Source organism: Eumetopias jubatus, unplaced genomic scaffold, assembly GCF_037043125.1.
Source record: "Eumetopias jubatus isolate StellerSeaLion01/CBP00866 unplaced genomic scaffold, mEumJub1_p1.0 scaffold_4, whole genome shotgun sequence".
Classification (NCBI taxonomy): Eukaryota; Metazoa; Chordata; class Mammalia; order Carnivora; family Otariidae; genus Eumetopias; species Eumetopias jubatus.
In genome coordinates, this window is record NW_028274810.1 from 37,677,227 (window position 1) to 37,683,711 (window position 6,485).

Genomic DNA, 6,485 nt, shown 5'->3' on the forward strand with positions numbered 1-6,485 from the left:
ATAGAATGGTTAGCGTCCCAGAATTTGGTCACACCCGGAGTCATGAGTTAAAATGAGTTGAGCTCAAGATTCATTCATTCACCAAAACTCTCACTGGCCTTCTATTACTATGTGCCCCTTATTTTAAAAGAAGTTAGAAATACAAAGAGAAACAAGATGCTGCCCACATCCTCTAGGGAGTTTTGATCCAGTGATGATGGTCAAGGCAAGAAAGAACGACAAGACAGTGGGATAAGTACTGTGGTACGTATGGTGGCTAGAGGTGGGGGTCGCCTGATTCAGGTTGCAGGAATTCAGGAAAGAATCCTGGAGAAAGTGAAGATTAAGCTGGGTGTTAAAAAGAGGGACAAGTTAACTAAATCAAATGACAGGTGAGGGCAGGGCAACAATACTCAGGAAACAAATGAGTAATGGTAGATGGCCATAAAGAGAATTCAGGGAATTATATAAGTTATGGATGAGAACACAGGATTTGGGGGACTGACTAGAGAAGTAGTTGGTGGAGTAGGGATGGGAGAGGATTACGATCATAATCAGGAAGGAGTCAGGATTTGAATGTAGATTTTTTCTTTTTTTTCTCTCTTTTTTAAGATTTTATTTATTTGACAGAGAGAGAGACACAGCGAGAGAGGGAACACAGGCAGGGGGAGTGGGAGAGGGAGAGGCAGGCTTCCTGCGGAGCAGGGAGCCCGATGTGGGGCTTGATCCCGGGACCCTGGGACCATGACCTGAGCAGAAGGCGGACGCTTTACGAATGAGCCACCCAGGCGTCCCTTGAATGTAGATTTTCTGATTTCAAATCTTATCCTTTCTCATCACACTCTCCTCCCAGCCCAGCCTGTGTGTGCATGTGCACTTGTGAAAGTGCACGAGTGTGTGTGTGAATGTGTGTGTGTGTGTGTAAGTCATATGTTTGGAATGAGTACTTCACATATATTTTTACCACTCAAGAGATAGTACTTTTCTTTACAGCTAACATGTGGATACATGTTACAATCCTGTTCTAATGAAAAAGAAATGTCAACATACTTTGAAAGAAGCCGTTAACTGTATTTTTACTTCCCGTTATCTGTACTTAAAAAAAAAAAAAAGAACAATTGAGGCCATTAGAAGCTGTTTGTGAAATATTTCAGCTTTAAAAAAGTTGTCTTTGATGAGAAAAAGTACAAGCAAAAAAAGAAAGCAAAGCAAACCTTGGCAGCATATAGCTATCACTTTATCTGAGGTGAGAACCAAACATTCTAATAGTGGACTTAAGAACTGTAAATATTGCTCCGGTGATTGGCAATTTTTAGACAGAATTCTGCAAGTGGGCTACCTTTTGCACTTGAATAATTATAAATTTAGATTCATAGATAGGTGGATAATGGATAGGTAGGTAATTTATCTATATAAGGGAAAGAGCTGTTAACCTGTGTCCTTTGAAACACACCCAATATGTTTGACATAGGACCTGGATTCCGTATAAAATGTAAATTTTCTGGTCCAGATTGTTACTTTCCTAATGAGAATTGATAAGTTTGTGTATTTCAAGAGAGACCCTTTGTTATTCTAATCTTCCAACCCAGGCCATTGGTTGCAGAAGGCACAATGAAAACATCTGAGAGGGAGTGTGGTAAGTTTTGAGGCAGTCCAGATGGGGACGCTACCAGAACGAAAAGATATTCCACCGTGGGTGAAAGCTCCCGAAGACTTGAAAGATCCCGAGGTGTTGCAGGTCCAGACGCAGCTCTTGGAAGCTATGTTTGGCCCAGCTGGATCTCGAATCCTGTACATCGAGCAAGTGAGCAAAGTCATGCTCGAGCTAAAGGTTCTGGAATCCTCGGACCTCACCGAGATCGTGGTTTATGGCTCTTACTTGTATAAGCTCAGGGCCAGGTGGATGCTCCAGTCCATGGCCGAATGGCACCGTCAGCGACAGGAACGAGGGATGCTCAAACTTGAGGATGCCATGAAAGCCCTAGAGCTAGGTCCTTGGATGAAGTGAAGCCAGTTTGCAACCAACGTACCTGGAATCAGGATTTAAAGAGTAAACTGTCTCCAGAGCTGGAATGGATGTGGTCTGGTTGAAATTCTCCTCCAGCCTGACAAGGAAAAACCAGCTGATTTTTGGGTCTCCACCTTTGTCTCTGAGTTCTAATGTGGCTCCCCCTCCCAGGTTTGCTAATTAAAATAAAATTTTAAATAAATAAAAAAAAAAGAAAACATCTGAGAATAAAAAAAAAAAAATACATACACAAAAATAATCTAGCCCATATCTAATACTTAACAAATTCAAGTATTTATAGTAAATGGGCTCCTTATAAGGGTGTGATTTAGAAAAAATAGCCTAGAGTTCATATGCATTTTAATCTTGCTCTAGCAAACATATGACAAATATTTCTCCCTTTATGGAAATAATGCGTCATTTAAAAATATAATCTATGATTGAATGTCTAAAGAGAATCCATGTTTCCTGTTGTTTTTCTTGTAAACTAGAATATTTCCATAATCTGAATTAGAAAGTCTTTTTTTTTTTTTTTTTAATGGGATTGGTAAGGGGAGGTAAGGAAGAGGTTAGTCATACCCATGACTCCTGGGAACGTTATCACAGTATTTGTACTTGCTGTCATGTTGTAGCTGGTAAGAAGTAGAGGGCAGAGGTTAACAGATTCCCAACTCTTTTATACTTCTTTGTTTAATTTTGTTTAACTTCTATTCCTCAATTTCTTAACAGTTTCTTCTGTGCTTATATTCTTATTTCATACTCATAACTCCCAAAGCCAACTATCCTTCTAAACTTGGTCAGGATATGCCGTACGTACAGTAAAAGGGTTGCATTTTCTAGTTCTACTGCTGCTGAAAAACTGCAATTATATTGCCAACTCTATAAGCACAGAGCATATGTCTAAAGTAAAATATGACTCTATGCCCCTGAATGGGCTATTTTCCATCTGCCCCTCCAGATCGTTCTCCAGGTTTCTCCCTTTGTCCCACATTCCAGGAGGCTAATCTGAAGGCAATGTGAAACGAAGTTTCTTTTCCTCTGGCTTTCGGTAGGGCTCAGCCAACGGGAGGTCCTGGTTGCAAAGTGGACAAAAGAAAGGAAACATTGGAGAGTTTCTTTCCTTGGCTCCCTCTGGCTGATTCATGGCTTGACAGTGTCTCTGAGTGCCTCTTCCTTGGGCCACAGCTCCTGTCATGAGACCCTCCCATCAGACACAAGCCCCCTACTCTAACCATACCTCTGTTTGTTACTTCAGCCCTGGTGGTGGTTGGGAGGCTTAGGAATATCTGCTTTACCCTCATCGGTTGGCTTCCCTAAATATTGCCCACCCTTTGTGTCTTCATTAAAACTCTCTTTAATCTTTTCTTTTGAGTGCACCATCTGATTCTTGCCGGAACTCTGACTGATACAACTTCCCAAAGCCAAACGTGAAGAAAACTGGGAAAAATATCAAATTTGGGCAGTAAATCAGCTGAAGTTTATTTTCCTGCCTCTCCATACCCTGCCCACAGCAAATACATGCAAATAGGATGTACTTGATTTCTGAAAACAAAAACAAAAACAAAAACAAAACAAAACAAAACAAAACAAAACAAAAAACCCCGAGATTCCTAGTCGAGGAATTGTAAGTTATTCATATTACATCATGTTTGGCGTTTGCTGTACATCAAAAAGAGGCAAGTGGCATCAATTTGCACTGAAAAGTAAATTGTTTTTCTTCTGTCCTAGACAGCCTTTTTTTTTTTAAATATGCCAATGTTTTCATGCAAAGAGACATATAAAAGATGGAATAACAGAAGTCAACCCCAGATGACTTCAATGTCTCAGTACTGATCATTTTAGAGGCTCTTCAATCTCTTCTTCAGAATACTCTGATAATGGTAAAATCCTGCTCTCCATCAATGGGTCTGTGCTTGGAAGACAAGATGCATCATGTAACAACTTGTCACTACCTCCATTAATGCAATTTGGGGAACTTGTTTTGTTGCATTTTGTGGCTCATTTCTTACTCCATGCTGCTGTGGTCTCAGTGCTACTTCCTATGATATGTTAGAAATGAATTTTTTAAAATAAGCTCTTGTATTTTGAACCATAAAACAAAATCTGAAGCTAAAATCAAAGGAAGAAGGTAAATTACTTTTAGTGCTCTGCAAAGAAACTTCCACTTGGCTATTTCCTGTTGTTTTGAAACTCTGAAAATCAATACAGAAACATATCATATTCTGAAGGCAGGTCAGCTGTGCACTAGGTGTTTTTAACAGTTGGCTTTGAAGGGGATACTTATGCCCCCTTGACATGAATCTACAGTTCTTTACACTAAGTGTCCCCAGGAAACTACATTTTTGCTCGGGCTATCCATCTCAATGGTTATTACTTTTTACTGTTCCAGGCTCCCATCTTCTATTATAGATTCACTGATAGATCAATATGACAGAGGCAAGATAAAAGTCAGTTAGTTGCACATGTCTATTATGAGCCTGAAAATTCAGACACACATTTCTCCCGACAAAAGCCAGGCATGTAACTGAGTCATTATGTGTCTGGGTGGTTTTCTAGTCCTTTCTGTACAAACTCACATTTTTTGACATCTTTCTTAATTTTGAGGTCCTCGTGGCCTGTCAGGGAATTAGGAATGAGTGGTTCCCTAAGGGAAAGAGTGATTTTAAAACACAATCTTCACTTTTGAAAGGAGAGAACAAAACACATTTGCTGCTACACTGAGGCAGTAAAAAGTAGTGCTGACATGCTCAGTTTCTAAACCACAGGCAAGTGGACTGTAAAACCAAGCAATGGTTCAAAGTCAAGGAAAGAATCTTTGTAGTCCTTTAGTGGGTGATGGGAATGACAAAACTGGCTTTGGGTTGGTTGGAAGGCTCAGTTCCCTCTGGGGTTGATCACTTTGGCTATGAATCAGCAACCATTTTGAGAAAGAAGTCGAAATCTACTAAACACTTCCGCCACTGTCCATACGATGGTCTACAATAGCCACAAGCATTGTAGGAAGAGAGTGCTTAAGCAACACCTCAGAGAGGAGTTGGGTAGCAAAAGAGGCTAAGATGCAATGGTTTCATATTTGAAGATTTTGGCTCTTATTGCAATTACTCATGGTTAGATTCCTGATAAGAGATATAAAACTTGAAAAGTCCACCAAAGGTCATTAAAAGTGCAACTAAAATTTAGACCTTTTAATTTAGACCTTTTAATTGATCTCATGAATGGATTTAATAAACATTTACTGAGTTCTTACTGTATCACTTTCTGTGTTTCACTATGCAAGGTGTTCAGGTTAGAAAGAGGATGAAAAGCCACTGCCCTCAAATGGCTTATGATTCAGATGCAGACACAGGCAGGTATAACAGGCAATTAAGTGAAAAATGCACATAGATAAGACAAGACACTACTTTCACACGGACTTAATCTAAAATCAAGAATCCATACACATTTATGGATCCAAAGAACACAATATATTCTTTGGGGGGGGGACGTAGCAGGAAGAAATGGGGAGAAGGGAATAAATGAATGAATAAATGAATGAATGACAGTGAAAAAAGAAAGACATTGCACAGACTGGTAATAGTCTGCTATGGACTGAATTTGGAAAATAAAACAACAACAACAAAAAACAAAACAAAACTAGACATCGTAGCACACATTGCTGCTAACAGCTGGATGAGGAGAGGTACTTAGCCCGGATGGGTTTAGGAGAGACCTCCTGGCAAGAAGCAGCACTCAAGGAGATTCTGGAGGCTGAGCAGGGGGTTATCAGGTGAAGAGAGGTGAGTGAAGATATACTGTGTCTATATATACTGATATCTTTATCTATTTTTTATTGTGGTAAAAAATGCATATTATGAGATCTAACCTCTTAGCAAATTTTTAAGTGTGCAGTTCAGGATTGTTAACTCTAAGCACAATGGTGAACAGTAGATCCCTAGGACTTTTTCATCTTGCATGCCTGAAACTTTATACTCCTATAACAGCAACCCCCCAGTTTGCCTTCCCCCCCTGGGGATATTTATCCATTTTCCATTGTAATTTCTTCCCTCTCCTCCATCACCCACAAAGATAAGGGAGTACTTATTTCAAGGCATGCAGGGAGAACATTATGAGTAAGTAGTTTACCATGTCAAAAGGGAGGGTTGGCAAGATTTCATAAGATTGTCAGATCATAAAAGGCCCCACAGATTACTCCAAGAAAATTTTATTTTATCTGGAGTGAAAGGAAGCCAGTGAAATTTTTTGTTAAAGGGTATGAAATGGTCAGGACATCCCCTTCACAACTATCACTCTGGGGACAATTGGGAGGGGGTTACCAGAAGCATGTGAACCAATCTGGAAGAAGTGCTAATTGAGACAAAAATAATGAGGGCCTGAAGGAAGGTGTGGCCATGGTGGGGGTGGAGAGAGGACAGGCTCCTAGATGAGAAAAAACCGTGGAGGTGGAGGTGGGGTCAGGACACGTGACAGTGTGGTGGACTGTCCATTTACTCAGTTTCAC

General features: G+C 40.1%; 1 pseudogene; it reads left to right on the forward strand.

The window, feature by feature from the left end:
• Nucleotides 1-1,636: 1,636 nt before the first annotated feature.
• Nucleotides 1,637-1,987, forward strand: LOC114208336 (developmental pluripotency-associated 5 protein pseudogene; annotated as a pseudogene).
• The last annotated feature ends 4,498 nt before the right edge of the window (nt 1,988-6,485 follow it).